Genomic DNA, 16,269 nt, shown 5'->3' on the forward strand with positions numbered 1-16,269 from the left:
ATGTCTGTGACTCCGTGACTCACGCAGTCCAGTAGGGGAATGTGATGCTTTTAAAACATGGCTCCCAAAGCTCTTGACCACTCCTCCCATCGGTTGATGGGGCTGTGCCCTCTCCCCTTGAATCTGGGCTCTGTGCCTGCCCAACAGGAGACGGTGGCAGAAGGTTTGTTCAGTTTCTGGGCCTAGGCCTTAAGCAACTATCAGCTTCCACTTCCTGTCTCTTGGGACACTCACTCTTGGAACTTTGCTACCATGCCGTGAAGAAGCCTAAACTGCCCTGTGGAAAGACCTTGGCAGAGAGGAACTAGCAGCCAGCACCTGCTCGTCAGCACAGTGAGTGAGTCATCTTGGAAGTAGATTTTCCAGCCCTGGGAGAGCTGTACCAGCTGACACTGTGTGGAACAGAGACAAGCCATGCGCACGGAGCCCTGCCCAAATTGCAGATTCCTGAACAGAATAAGCGACTGTTGTGTCAGGTCCCCAGGTTCTGTTGGTGGAGCAAGGAGGTAGTCACATAAACAAGCAATTTTGAAGCAGCGTAGAGTTACAACGGCAGCAATATGTACGGGGCATCCCCAGAACACCGCCAAGAGACGGGTAATCCTTCTGCATTAAGGAAGACTTCCTCAATGAGAGCACAAGTGAACGGAGTCCTGAGGAAGAGTTAGCCAGGTGGGGGGCTGGGGGGGGGGGGGGACGGAGGGTGAGGTGCTCTGGGCAGAAGGGACAACCGTGTGATCAGAAGCAGAGGCGGGAAGTGGCATGATGGACATGAGGAATTAGGGACCCTTAGGGGTTGCTGGAGCATAACGTCGGAGATGGGAAGCACTGATTGATGTAGCCCGAGAGATTAGCAGAGTCTGAGTCCTGGAGGTCCTTGTACGCTAAGTGAAGGCATATCGTGTTCAGTCAGTCTGGTGGTGGTGGTATTGCCTCAGGTAGTGTTGGAGGGAGCCATCTGGTCACATTGGTGTTTTAGATGGATCCTTCTGTGGAACTGTAGGCCAAGTGGACTTTGAGGGTACGAACCCTTCCTAGGGTTAGGTGACCACTGCAGTAGTTCAGGCAAGGACAATGACACTGCGTTAACAGTGCAGTGATCGGGAGGAGCGAAAGAAAACACATTCAAAAAATATTTAGGGGGTTCAGAAAGAAAGTATGAGGTAAGAAGATAATGTTTAGTAACTAACTGGGAGAGAAAGGACAAAGTGAAGGAAGACTTTCCGGTTTCTAAGTTGGGTGACCGGCTGGATGCAGGTGCCACCAGAAGGGGGCAACAGGAAATTTAAAGCAAAGTCAAAAACTAGAGGAGATTTAAGCTACAAATAAAGATTTGGGACAGATACTGTCATAGAGTTGACAGTTGGAATTATTGTTGAATGAGCTCACTCAGGAGAAGAATGAGAAAGAGAATGGAAGATAAAACCCTGAGAGTAGTACCCTGACATTTAAAAGGTGGTCAAAGGCACGGGGTGGGTGGGGGGGTGCTTGGGTGGCTCAGTCGGTTGAGTGTCCAGCTCAGGTCACGATCTCGTGGTTTGTGAGTTCGAGCCCCACGTCGGGCTCTGCACCGACAATGTGGAGCCTGCTTGGGATTCTGTCTCCCATAAATAAATATTACAAATAATAAATAAAAGGTGGTCAAAGGAGCTCATAAAAGATTTGGAAAAGAACGATACGAGAAGTTCCAGGAGAACGAAGGAGTTGTCACAGTAACCAAATAAGTCGTTTCAGGTAGGCAGTAAATCTTTTGTGTCAAATGTAAGTAACCAGTCCAGTAAGCTAGGGATAGATGAGAACACATTTCTGACTTTCGCCAGGCTGGACAAATGGGTGAGTGAATGGGAAGTTGGAAAGTAGACGCCGATCATGTAGCCGAGGGAATGGAGACCAACTGGAGAAGAACACAGGGCATGAGAAGGTGTGGTAGTGATGGTGGTGGCTTGGGGGCGGCGGGATGGAAGATGTAAATGCTTTTATGAGCCGAGGAACTGAGGCCAGTAAAAGGAAGTGGTTGGAGAGAGAAGAGTAAGAAGATGTGATTCATACAGTAACATCTGCCTGGAGACAGAAGGGCATAGGATCGAGGGCAGTCCTTTGAGATTGGAGGAATACAGGAAGGGTGGGTATAGATGGATGTAACTTTATAGGAGGAGGACGGGAAACTGAAGATCAGAGTTGATGGACTTTATTTTTCTCTGTGAAACAGACAAGTTTGTGCACCGAGAGAAGGGAGCAAAGTGGGATTAATAGCTGCATGGAAGAGAGGGACTTGTTTTAGAGTAACGTTTTAAAGAAGTGCAAGCAAGGACTGGCTAGCAGTGGGCGAGCGGGATGGCAGGAGACCCTGAAGGCCCCCACGATGTTGGAAATGATAGTTTTGTACTAGCAACCGTCTGCATGGTTGATTTTATCCAAGGGAATGCCCTCATCTCCAACCCACTCCTCCCCCCCCCCCTTAACTGGCCCCTTTGGCTGCAGAAGTGGGGAAAATGTGCAGTCTCAACCATGATCTTCAGTTTCCACAGAGAAGGAAGCAGAGCCTCCAGGAAGAACGATGTTTTGTTTACAGCAAGGCGATAGAGCACTCTGGGTAAAGCTGGGGAATGATTTGCTTTGTTTTTTTTTGTTTTGTTTTGTTTTGTTTTGTTTTTAGTAATGACATCAGGATTCCCAAAGGCAAAATAGAAAAGATCTGGAAAGGAATCAAGAATGAGAAAAGCCACAGATGAGAAAATGCCAAAGAGTAAGACGTTGGGGTAAAGGAGAGAGGTAATGGGACTTCCTTTTATTCGGTGGCCAGAGGTGACACACGGAAGGGAATTATTTGGAAGAGAATACCTGACGTATCTTTTGTACAAAGCATTGTGGGGATACGCCTGACCAATGGCCCCCAGCGGCTTCTGGCTTTCTCACAGAGCTTTGTAAAGAGGAAGTGAGAGTCCTGCACCAGTCGGGACGGATTCCTGATGTTCAGAGCAACGATGTGGACCCTGGTTGAGTTGGGGGCTCCCTCTGGGCAAGGGCAGCCACTGGCCTTGCAGCAGGGTACCAAGGACCTTGTTTGGGTCTCCCCAGAATCATAGAAAGCCATATTTTCATCCCTTGTTGCTCTCCTCCTCCCACAAATTTAACAGTAATAATCCTCATGAAAATAGGGCTTATCTTAATACAAGCTTTATAGTTTATAAATTGATGCTTTCAACAACCCTGAGAGAAAGACAGGGTAGATAATGTTAGTGAATCTCTGGGGTTAAGGTCATACTGCTAGTAAGCGGCTGAAATAAAAATAGAAACCAGATCTTGTAACTTTTCACTTTTTTCAGCTACGCCACACTGTAGTCTGGGAGCCGAAGCTAAATGGGACTCATCTAAACCAACCCCCCCTTTTACAGATGAAGCAGCTGAGGCAGCAGCCTGGTAAAGTGGAAAGAACCCAGATACCGCAGGTTGGGTGTTCTGGGAAGCCGATTCTGAGGTGGAGGTTGAGATGCAAAAGTTTGCTAGGGAGTGATCTTGGGATCAACACCTGGGGAAGGGAAGGGAAGGGAGGAGGATTGGGCAGAGAGAGAAGTCAAGCTGATGATACAATCTCAGCAGAAGCGTCAGCAGACCCTGCAGGGAGTTCTGAAGGTGGATGACCCTTCAGAGCTGTTCCTGAGTTGGGAAAATAAAGCCAGGCCCTTATACCTCTTTGAGCAGCCGTCAGATGCCAGTCAACTCTCGGAAGGGGCATGGTCTTGAGTGAGGTGACTGTGTGTGTGTGTGTTTGATGTTTGTTTATTTTGAGAGAGCGCACTAGCAGGGGAGGGACAGAGGGCAAAGGAGAGAATCCCAAGCAGGCCCCACACCTTCAGCACAGAGCCAGTTGCGGGGCTCGACCCCACAACCTGTGAGATATGACCTGAGCCGAAATCAAGAGTCGGATGCTCAACCAACTGAGCCACCCCAGACATCCCAAGGAACTCTCTTTTAACTAAAGTGGTCTCCAAAGGGGGCTGGGAGCAGAGGTCTTGCTGGCCACAGCCCTCTGGCTGTTTTCATTCCTGAGGAGCATCTGGAAGGTGCCTCACGACGTCCACCATGGTGGACTCAGGTTGTCTAGACATGGGCTCGAATCCTGGTCCCGCCACCTCCTAGCCACTAGTGGCTAGTCACTAGTAAGCTAGTTATGTTAGGCAGGTTCTGGGTGAGGATTCTTAAAGCCTCAGGATCCTCTACTTTCAAATAGGAAGAATCAAGTGAGAACTAAGCCTTGGCTTCCTTATTTGTGAAATAGAAAGAATACTTGTACCATCCTTAGGGGAAGGGGAAGAGGATCTGGTGAGATCATATCCCAGAGTGCCCATCGCTTTTAGAAAATTCATTGTTCTCTCTGTCAAAATAAATAAACATTAAAAATTTTTTTGAAAGGGGCGCCTGGGTGGTTCAGTCAGTTGAGCATCTGACTTCGGCTCAGGTCATGATCTCTCAGCTTGTGGGTTCGAGTCCCGCATCGGGCTGTGTGCTGACAGCTTAGAACCTGGAGCCTGCTTTGGATTCTGTGTCTCCCTCTCTCTCTGCCTCTCTCTCTCTCTCTCTCAAAATAAATAAACGTTTTTTAAAAATTAAAAAAAAAGAAATGCGTTATTACTATACTATATATAAAGTATCTAGTTCAGTGCCAGATACATAATATTTACCATGAAAGTTGCTCAAGAAATAATTCATTAAAAATGTTCCAGAACGTGTCAGTGACTTTCCGGAGGCCAATGTCAGTGTCAAAGCCAGAGCTAGAATGCATCCTACAACACTACTCTCGGTTTGGGGTTTCAAGTCAAGGAATATGGAAGGAGATTTCTCTGTGGAAGTCGGAGTGGGGTGGAAGGGAGTGGGCCCCTGAATGTGATTTTGAGAGAGTCTGATTCCTCGGGCTAAGTCAGTGGTGTCAGCCCAGTGTGAAAATGCATGTTTCAGAATAGAACCAGGAGGGTTAAAATCAAAGATGAAGTCATCTGAGTAGCAGGACTCCATCAAAATAGCACTGTAGCAAAAAGATGATTACAGTTTGGGACAGGTTGCTTTGATGCACTGGTCTAAGTGTATATTGTATGTATATGACTGCACATGTATATAACATACGACTGCACTTGTGTGCATCCCACCCGTTCTGCCTGCTTCCCTCAGCAGATTTGGATTCGAGTCCTTTTGGTTCCTTCACATGTTTGGTAATGAACCAGGGATAATTCACTTTCTGGGCTTGAATTTCCTTTCCAAAATGAGGATTTAGATCTAGGTGAGCCCCTTTATCTACTATCATGATTTAAATGTTTATTTCCCAATATACCCTACAGCACAGATATTTTAAGACAAAACATGGCCACCGCATCCCACAGATGAATGATCTTGTGTGTGTGCAGAGGAGCACCATGTGTTGAACGGAGCCTACAGAGAAAAGCATGCAATAGCCCTGGTAAAGAAACGCCTGGTACTTAACATTTCAGTAACGAAGGGGAGAAAAATCACTGTTTTGTGAATCAACCAAAGTACTCCGTAGTTATCACAGAATTCCTGTCCTTACCTGCAGTTTTCTGTGGACTTACCTAGTTTGTTGTGTAACATTTATGTGGACACTTTTGGGCTGGATGGTGTGCAAGAGCGAGTTTATGCAGGCTGAACCCCAGCTTCATTCATCTAGGGAGAGAGTGCGAAGGTGGTCAAGTTTGGAAGGTTGGAAACGCTAGACTTTTTTTCTTTCCTACCAGAAAACGGCACTTAATATTCATGTGTAGTCTGGATCCAGTATCATAGGCTTTTACTGTTTATGGAGACATAGGTTTTTGTTTTGTTTTTTTTTTTTTTTTTTTTTGCTTTTTTAATTTAGCTTCTGTCCTCTGCTCTTACTGTTCTTATGCATTTGGGCTTGTGACTTGAGTAGCTTTTGAGAAATAGCAGCTAAAGCTCTCATTGGAGGTTCATCACACATGAGGCCTTTTGATACAGCTCTTTTATTAGTATCTTCAATTCTGAGAATTTAATCGGTACTTACTCTTTAAATTTCTTCTTGCCTGAGCCATTATATGTCTTCTCAGAACAAATATTTGGTCCTTATGATTTTGTAAGCATGGGGTTTAAAGATTAGCTTTGAAAATAGGTCAGGGAAATTCACCTACTTAGCTTTACAGCCAGTCAGGTAAGGCAACTTATAAAAGCAACTCAGAAGCTTTTGAAAACCATTTGTGAAATCAGTCTTTTGTAATTCTGTGAAAGCTGCTATCTGTATAGCTCAAGTACGAATCAGACCTTCCTTCAGTTTTGCGGGCCCCTCATGCATCTGTTCGTTATTATTCATCCATTCATTGTTCATGTATTAATTCCTCGCATACTGCTGTAGACACGGGGGTAACAGAAGTATATATGGAAGCCCGTATTTGTGCCTGTTCTTTGCCAGGCGCTTTGAAACTTGAGCAGTCAATGCTTCTAATAGCTGCACAGGCTGGTTGTGATGGTGTGAACGCTACAGTGGGGGTCCAGGTGCTTTCTTAAACTCCCTGGTAATCTGTGGGACTTTAGGTGAGGCCGATTCTGTGACTGTTTCCTCATCACTGAAATCCTCTTGCTCACCCTCTTTACTTCATGGCTTTGATGTGATAGTGAAATAGTGATGAGATGAAATAAGATAGTAATAATAAAGTAATGAAATGAAATAGTGATTTTGAGAGAGATTTGAAAATTATCAGGCATGGCGTAAAGACGTGGTAATCTCGTGACCGTGATAGTGGTTTGGACCATTTTCTTGCCGCTTTGGACAGGATTAAGGAAGAGTACGTTTTTATTGTTCTCCGGAACCAGATCGGTGTGTAGATGATGGACAGCCTTAAACCGTTTCTTCCACATGTGCCACTACCTTATCTGCCATCCATGGGGCATAGAGTTTCTAGAGATGTCACTGTGGGAGTGATGCCTATAGCTGGTAAAACATATTTGCAAGTATTACACTGCATGAAATCAACAAGTATTGGTTAAGTGCTCAGACTAAGTGGGCAGAGAGAGGCATAAGGGATAAGATGGCATCTGTCTTCAAAGTGGCCAAATATAAATCATTACCTTAATTGCACCTTTCTAAGAACTTGTACAGAGATGTCCAGTTGGCCCTATAATGTTTCCAGGGGCCCTGTCTTTTAGATATCCCTTGTATCCCTTTTGGATCATGGAAGAGATCATCTTGTGAGGAAACTAAAAAATTACTTCTAGCTTCACGTTTGACACACTGCTAAGTGTTGGGTCTACCGCACTGATGCTCTGGGAGGAGACGACAGGTGAAACCCTTCCTAGAGCAAACCCAGTTTTGGACTAACTCAAGAATTGCTCTGAAATATCAGTCCTACATTACAGAGAGATTATTGGGTTACACTCACTGCTATTTCCCATTGCCTAGAACAGTGCCTAATGACAGACTCACTAAAAATGTTTTGAATAAATAGAAGCCTCAGCCTGCCGTATAGAGCTCTTCTGATACTCTGATAATCCCAGATGGTTTTTTTATATATAAAAAAAAATGTTTATTTTTGAGAGAGAGAGAGAGAGAGAGAGAGAGAGAGAGAGAGAGCGCGCATGAGCAGGGGAGGAGCAGAGAGAGAGAGAGGAGGACAGAGGAACCGAAGCAGGCTCTGTGCTGACAGTACAGAGCCCATCGTGGGGCTTGATCCCATGAACTGTGAGATCATGACCTGAGCCAAAGTCAGACACTTAACCTACTGAGGTACCCAGGTGCCCCCAGATTGCTTCTTGAAGATAGAAGCTATACTTTATCCATCTCCAGATTTCCAGTGTGTGACATATAACTGGGTGTTCTAGGTGTTTGTCAGATGAACACATGGACCAGAATAACCAGGACTGTGACGGATGCCCCACAGGAGTGCCTGATCTCTTTCTAGAGAAGCCCTAAAAGACAGAGAAGGACTTGCTCCCAGGAAGTCTGAGGCATGGTCCAAAGTGGCCCGCAACAAATGGGAAGTTTCACTGAAGCTTCTTGTCTTCGTTTCGGTTTTTCCTAAGCTTTTTGATTTGTTTTATTTTATTATAGTATAGTTCACCCACAGTGTCACGTTAGTCCCAGATATACAGCAGTGGTTGAGCAGCTCTGCATTATGCTGTATGCTCATCTCAGGTGTAGGCGCCATCTGTCCCCATGCATCGCTGTTACACTGCCACTGACCGTGTTCCCTGTGCTGTACCTTTTATCCTCGTGACTTACGCATTCAGTAACTGGAAGCCCGGATCGCCCCCCCCACCCCCCCCCGCCCACTGCCCCTTCACCCATTTTGTCCAGCCCCTCACTCCCTTCCCCTCTGGCAACCACCAATTTGTTCTGTATTTATGGGTCTGTTTCAGCTTTTTCGTTTGTTTCATTTTGTGTTTTAGAGTCCATATGCAAATAAAATCATACGGTGTTTGTCCTTGTCTGACTTACTTCACTTAGGATAATATGCTCTAGGCATCCATGTGGTCACAAATGGCAAGATCCCATTCTTTTTTATTGCTGAGTAACACTCCATTGGAGTAACACTCCGTTGGATATATATACACCGTGTCTTCTTTATCAGTTCATCTATCAGTGGACACGTGGGCTTCTTCAGTATCTTGGTTATTGTAAATCATGCTGCAGTAAACAAAGAGGTGCATATATCTTTTCTTCTTTTAATTTTGTTTAACATTTACTTATTTTTCAGATACAGAGAGAGACAAGAGTGCAAGTGGGGGAGAGGCAGAGAGGGAGACCCAGAATCCGAAGTAGGCTCCAGGCTCCGAGCTGTCAGCCCAGAGCCCGATGCGGGGCTCAAAGCCCACGCCTAACCGACTGAGCCACCCAGGCGCCCCACACCTATCTTTTCAAATTAGTGTTTTTGTTTTCTTTGGGCAGATACCCAGTAGTGGAATAACTGGATCCTGGGGTATCTCTGTTTTTAATTTCTTGAGGAGCCTCCATACTCTCTTCCACCATGGCTGCACCAGTTTGCATTCCCACCAACAGTGCATGGGGGTTCCTTTTTCACCACATCCTCACCAACACATCTTATTCCTGTTCGAAGGCACCTGTTCTGACGGGTATAAGGCAGTATCTCATGGTTTTGATTTGCATTTCCCTCATGATTAGTGATGTTGAGCATCTTTTCTGTTTTAAATGTTTAGTTATCTGTTCATTATGAGAGACAGAGGGCACGAGCAGCGGAGGGACAGAGAAAGAGGGAGAGACAGAGAATCCCAAGCAGCCTCTGCGCTGTCAGCGTGGAGCCCAGCACGGGGCTCGAGCTCCCAAACCGTGACATCATGACCTGAGCCGAAATCCAGCGTCGAGTCCCACGCTTAACTGACAGAGCCACCCAGGCTCCCCCAACATCTTTTCATGTGTCTCTTGGCCTGGAGTTTCTGTTCTAATCTTGGCTGTTTTGTTTTAGATTTTCTACTCTATTCATGTCCCTTTCAAAAAATAATTCTCCGAAGAATGGATACAATCAGTATTCCAAGAAGCTACCTCGGGTATACCCTCTGCTGAGTCCTCTCTGTGTCTGTTACACGCAGTGGCACCTACCTGCCCATGCGGCCTGGCACAGGATGGGGCAGGCTCTTCTTTGAAGCCACTTGAGAACCACGGAAGAGACCGAAAGGCCCAGAGAGCACTGGCACAGGAGAGGAGAGGGGAGCGGGACAGCTGGCCACAGTTACCTCCTGGGAGTTTTATTGGGCCATCTTTCTGCCTCGTGACTCCATTCTTCCTAAAGTAATAACAATATTTTTTAAATGTCCTCACCTCTTCCAGTCCCTTGCCCCATGCAAGTATCTCCTTTACTCTTTGCAGCAACCCTGAGAAAGTGATGGTTCCGTGTTTTCAGTGTTCCCGTTGCACAGATGAGAAATCGCAGACCAGCAGCAGGGCTAGAGCTGGGGAGAAGTGAGTGAGGCACTTGCCTGGGGCGCAGAGTTTAAGAGGCTGCCAAAAAGTCAATAGGCAAGATAAATAACATTTTGTATGCAGTCTTTAAAAAATTAAAATTCGCAGGATCTGACAGGGCCAGGATTAAGGTGAGTCGGGCAGTTAAGTGCAGGATTGGGTTCTGTCCTAACATAAAATTTTACTTTGTTCATCATGCATTTCTTTTGGGCGTTCATTTTGATGGCTCGAATATCACGTTAAAATAGGACTTGTTCTGATTAGTGAGTTTCTGTGTACTCTCTTCACTTTGGCCCCCAGGCCGCTGCCTCCCTCACCTCCCCCAGGATGCAGCCCGCCTCACAGATAGATGCCCTTGATCATACGCCTGTCTATAGCAGAGCCTACTTTTGGAGCAAGGCTTCTGGCCTCTTTCTGTCACACCACACAGCTACCTAAAATACCTAATCTTCTTTGCCTCTGAGCCTCTGTTGGTCTTTTGTTGTCGTCGTTCATTTTTTCTTCTGCCTTTAAGCCCTGTTATGTGAGTCTCTTTATTACCCCCTCATGGTCTTTCCGCATATTTTTTTCTGTAAGTATGTAATTATGTACCCTCTATGGTTTTAAGTTATTTGACTTCTAAACATTTCTGGATGAATCTTCTCTCAGGGGCACACTATGAAATCCCTGCCTTGCTTAGAACTAGATTCTGTGACTCAAATTAAGAACGTATGACTATAGCTAATTCTACATGAGCTGAGGGAGAGAAGGTTTTTTTTTTTTTTAAACCCTCAAATTATAGAATGATTTAGTGATTAGAATAACAACAAGGAATTCAGCAGCATGTCCCTGAAATCAAAATTCCTACCGACTTTGCTCTTTAGTGAGTTTCTTGGATAATGAAAACAGTCCATGGTAATGAGCAAACAGCACTGTCCGTGTTCACCTTCTATGGCGGGAGGGTGCATGGGACTACAGGGAGGTATAAATGATGTCTTTCTCTGAAGATCATGTTTTTCTAAAGTACTTATCAATTGGTCCTGCTATATTGTTGGGAAGGACAGATCATTTTCCTTATGCATGCCTTACTTCTGAATAATTTACAAGCATCCTTGAGAATTTCAGGTCTAGTATACCTGTTGGTGGAGGGGTCGGGGTGGGGTTGGTGGTGAACAAGAAAAGAAAGTACTGGAAGTTTTGAGATTAGAAATAGAAGGGACGGGCACCTGGGTGGTTCCATCAGTTTTCTCTCTCTCTCTCTCTCTGTCTCTCAAAATAAATACATTTTTTAAAAAGAAATAGAAGGGAAAATAAAAGACAGCAGTGGTAGAGTTTGGGGGTTTTTGTTTGTTTGTTTGTTTTTTGCAACTAAGTCTTATCAGAGATGAAGGGAGTCGAGGGCAAGGAAACAGACCTTAGAATTATTTATGCTGCAGTGTCTGTTGAGAAGGAGGAGGAGTGATGTTAGCTGTTACGGCGGCCCTGAGAATTTCACCGGATAAGAACTCTGCTTTATAAACAAAGGCCATGAACATTTGGTTTGAGGACCAGACAGAACATCTGTCCTCTTTATTGCTTTCCTTTGGTGAGCACAAACATGTCTGTAGGCTTCCATCCATGTGGTATTTTTATGGGAGATTGTGAGAAGTGAGACTACAAGGTCAGGACCAAATTGCTGAGGGAGCTGAATGCTGTGCTAGGAAGTGGATATCTCACAGGTGATACTAAAACTACGGGAGACTTTTGGTATAAACAAAAGTCTATGCCAAAAAAAGGTTTATATATGCAAACGGTTTAATCTGGTGTCATGATGAAGGCAAGAGAAGAAACTGGAGGCAGGGACGATACTAGTTCGTGTGTTAAAGCAGTAAGTATTTTGAACACTGTTTTTGGTTGGCTAAATTCAAAAGGTAGACTGCAAGCCATGTGTCAGAGGCCATTGGCATTCGTCACCAGCATATAGACTGGTTGTTGGAAGGAAGGAGAGGGGCAGGTGGGTGGCTCAGTCAGTCGCACGTCAGACTTCAGCTCAGGTCATAATCTCGTGGTTCTGAGTTTGAGCCCCAAGTCAGGCTCGCTGCCGTCCGCCTGTCGGCACAGAGCCCCCTTCAGATCCTCTGTGCCCCTCTCCCTCCCCTCCCCTCCCCTCCCCTGCTTGTGCTCTCCCCAAAATAAATAAATATTTTTAAAAAAAAGAAAGGAGGGGGGACCCCCAGGTTTTATCATGAATGCCCTAGAGAATGGCCAATCTTTACCCACAAATGCAGAAGGAACTGTTTGCGAGTGAAGGAAAAGACGGTGTGTTCCATTTCACACATGTTTTCTTTGAAGCAGTGATGTGATGAGCAATTAAAATATCCTTTAGGTGGTTGGAGCTGCAGCCCTGGGACTGGGAGAAAGAAGAAGGCTGAAAGTAATTATTTAGAAGTCGCACACTCCAATATAGCGTTGAAGTTTTAGCAGACACAACACAGAGAGCTGACATGGACACACACATCCATTGGCTAGGAAGAGAAGGGAACTCGAGGCTGAACGGTCTGTGATGGACGACTGCTGGACCCCAGAGGAGCAGCAGAGCCAAGGGAGGGAATGATTTCAGGAGGGCTGGTGTTGCCCCGCAGTGCTGGAGCTTGGAGACCAAAACTAATGAGTAATCGCAGGAACAGACTGGGGCTTAGAAAACGAAAATCGAAATCCAAGAAGAGGGAGAGTGTCAGGAAGTTAGAAGCTAAAATCAGAGGTGATTCTGTTGGAAGACCATTGTGTGAACTTCCAATGAAGTTTAATCCTTAGACTGCCATCGATAGGTGACATTTAAATCTCTTGTGTTGTATCGATCTCAAAGACTCATCTTTTTTAAAAAATATTTCAGTTGTATAGTCCAGTTCTTTTTTGTAAAAAAAATGTTTATTTATTTTTGACAGAGAGAGAGAGACAGGGCATGGGCGGGGGAGGGTCAGAGAGAGAGGGAGACACAGAATCCAAAGCAGGCTCCAGGCTCCCAGCTGTCAGCACAGAGCCCGACGCGGGGCTTGAACTCACAGACCACGAGATCATACCTGAGCCGAAGTCGGACGCTCAACCGACTGAGCCACCCAGGCACCCCAACAGAGACTTATCTTTTTAATCAGCAGATATTTGGGGAGAGATCTTTTGTATTCGCACCAAATATGAGCTTCTTAATGGCTGCTTTTGCTCATTCCCCAGAATAGATGAAGATAAATTTGGCTCTTTTACTTTGAGTAAGAGAAGCCGGTTTAAACATGTGGCCGACTTGGTTTTATGTGTCTAGTAGCATTCCAGAGCAAGGAAGTAAAATACTGATTTCCTTTCATTTTTTTCCTCTTCAATCTGTGGCGCAAACAAAACCGCCCCATCCTAAAACGGCCTTCCTCTGTATTCCACTTACTGCTTGATTAATTTCTTTCCTGTCCCTTGACATAACTTTGGAAGAGGAGGGGTTTTTTTTTTAATAGTAGGAGTTCTGATAGATGTGAACATTCCGTGATCACAGCTTTCTACAAAATCATTAACGCTCTTGTTTTATGCTTTGTGTTTGCTTCTTGGCAGTAGTTCATGGAATCGGACTGAATCGAAAAGCTTGCAGGCAAACTTGAATTGTGTAGCTCCGTATTACAAAGGACAACTTAATTCACTGAGTCGTCGTAACAAGACATCCTGAATCAGTTACTGTCATCACCTGCAGTTAAAAATAATCGGTCAAGAGCCTTTTACCAAGCTGAGGGCACAACAGAGTTATTAACCAGTGTACCTGGTTAACCTGTCCACTGGAAGCTTTTGCTCATGCACTCCGTCATTCATTTAACATTTATCGAGCACATACACACTTCGTGCCAGGCTGAAGTAAAGGCCAGTCACTGACCTTGGGGTTCTTCAGAACCAGCATCTGGTACAAAGCACACAAATTTTAATCCCGTGTAGTAGTAGATGTTACTGTAGCAGTAAGCATCGGGAACTGTAAGAAAGAGCAGTGTGAGGAGAGTAGGATAAGGAAAGAAGTAAAAAATGAACTGGAAACAGTATATGCGATTATGCAAATCCTTATGACAGATTTAAGGAGGAGGGGAAACTGGCGACAGGAAGGCAGGAAGGAGACAAGTCTTCCTGAAGGTACTGTTAAGGTGGGCACGGAAAGAAGGAACTGAATTCGAGAGGTATTTGGGAAGTAGCAGTAACGGGTTGAATGGAAAAGATAAGAGGTGGTAAGAGACGGGATAGAGAGTCAAGGACAGGTTTGCAGCTTAAATGCCGGGGCGGTGGGGGACAAAAGACAGAAGGGTCAGCCTTTGGCTATCTCTAAACATGAGAGAGATTACAGCAGCTGAGTCATCCAAGGCTGATTCAGTCCCGGACATGAATCCTACCTGTTCATCTCTGAAACCAACCATGAAATAAATGGCTTTTGGCCTCTCTGAAACTGAGACCTTTGGAACAGTGCTGAATAGGTATGAATCAGGGTTCATGAATTAGGGTTTCTGCTTCAGGGTTCTGGAAGATGCATCCTTGCTTTTATTGCAGTAGGATACCCTTTCAACAGTGGTTTCCGGTTGTGCTTTTTAATAACTCTAATCATATGTATGTTTTACATTTCACCTTGATGATGATTATTATGACTTAGCACTGTGTATCTTCAAAAAAAAAAACGCCAACAACATTAAATAATTAATCTGCGTAATATCCCTGTGAGTTAGTAGGTGATTACTGCCCCATTTTCCAGATGGGAAAACCCAGAGAGATACTCAGTGACCGACCTGCCCGAGGCTCTACAGCCTCACCTCGGCAGAACTGAATTCTACATCTGCAGTTTCCTTTATCTTATCGCACTCAATACTCATGTTCATTGTCAGTCTTAACTTATTAGATCATGTTTACTATTTCACTTAGAAATCTCAGCATTTAGATACAGAAAAGGGCAAGCAAGATACAGCAAAAAGTGAAAGTGACCAGATGACTCAGCCCTGCCTATGTGGAGGCGGGGAGGGGCCAGGAATAGGAATATAAGCAAGTCTTAACTCCAGTATATCCGGGGAAGGAAGGCCCATTTTCCAGTGGAGCAATGATATCATTCCAGCTAACAGACCAGCCAGTCATTATGTCAGGGAGCCTCCGATGGCACTTCGGTGCAAATTTACCAGTACTCCGCAGCAAGAAAACAGTTATTATAGAAATTGTCTGTCTGTCTTTATATACATAAGGCTGTGTGGTGTGCTGGAAAGAAAAGTGACTTTGGAGCTAGACTGACCTGGGTTGAAATGTCTTCCAAGAGGGAGCTGGATGACACTAGCCGGATCCTCTTCCCGCAGCAGAGTGGGAAAGATTACAGGGTGACGTCGGTCAGCTGCCCAGCATGCAACCTGACAATTACTGCTTCATAAACGGTTGCTGTTATTTGTATTCCCAAAGACGAGATGTGATGCTGAGAGAGCCCTCTGATTTTTTTTCTGTCGGATGACAGGACCAGGTAAATTCAACTTCTGATGAATTACAGACTTTTCTTCAAGGAGCCGTTGAAACATTTTGACACTGAGTCAACTAGATAGGGCATCACCCCTTGTTCACTGACAAATATGGGAAGGTAATTTCAGTAGGTCAGTCATCAGTGTGTGCCTTCCAAAACATTATAGTCATGTTACAGTAAACTTTTTATATTTGTTGCGTCACAAAGATTTATTGAAGTGATAAAAGTTATTATGGAAAACAGTGTGCAGTAACCATGGTAACAGTTATTTGATCTCACAGTAATTAGCTAAGCATTCAGTTGCACAATACTTTCACAATGCCTTCCTGGTTAGTTCATTAAACAAAATTAGCTTTTGTTTGAACTGCCTTCCTACGGCGTCCCAAATTTGATTTTAGTTCAAAAGAATTAGAAAGCGTATTTTAAAACTACCTTTCCGACTTACAGCTTATGGACATATTTGAGGTTGCAACTGGTGTTTATTTCATTCTTTATTTAGACCACAGTATGCTGGCGATTCTTCAGATCATCCCCTGAAGTGTGTGTGTCTTTCAGTTTAGTAAAGGGGGCTTAGGAACGAACGGTAGAGTTGGGAGACCAGTTTCTTAATTCTGGCTCCATTCCTGGCTCAGATGACAGGTGAGGGTCACCTGATATCCTTTCCCGTGACTGTGTTTCTATCCCTATGAAGTGGGGTTGCTGGACTATAAATCTTAGAATCCTGAGATCTCACCAATGTGGGTGTTTCTTGACAACCTGCCTGTCTCCTGATGGGGCAGCCTGGAGCCAGTAGGTGCCCACGTTTTCTAAAGCACCCCGTGCCAGGTGCCTCTTCTGCCCCGTGTAGCTTAACTCATGCTGTATTCAGGTCCCTCTCCTT

General features: G+C 44.9%; 1 protein-coding gene and 1 long non-coding RNA gene across 2 annotated transcripts in view; both read left to right on the forward strand.

Moving 5' to 3' along the window:
- NSMCE2 (NSE2 (MMS21) homolog, SMC5-SMC6 complex SUMO ligase) overlaps window positions 1-16,269 on the forward strand; it is a 216,756-nt gene that overhangs the window by 118,872 nt on the left and 81,615 nt on the right. The window lies entirely within an intron of this gene.
- On the forward strand, window positions 2,694-8,334 carry LOC125156070 (uncharacterized). The gene is made up of 3 exons (XR_007148462.1): window positions 2,694-3,449; window positions 5,334-5,452; window positions 7,837-8,334. It is a non-coding gene; the product is annotated as an uncharacterized LOC125156070 (long non-coding RNA).

Source organism: Prionailurus viverrinus, chromosome F2 (genome assembly GCF_022837055.1).
Source record: "Prionailurus viverrinus isolate Anna chromosome F2, UM_Priviv_1.0, whole genome shotgun sequence".
Classification (NCBI taxonomy): Eukaryota; Metazoa; Chordata; class Mammalia; order Carnivora; family Felidae; genus Prionailurus; species Prionailurus viverrinus.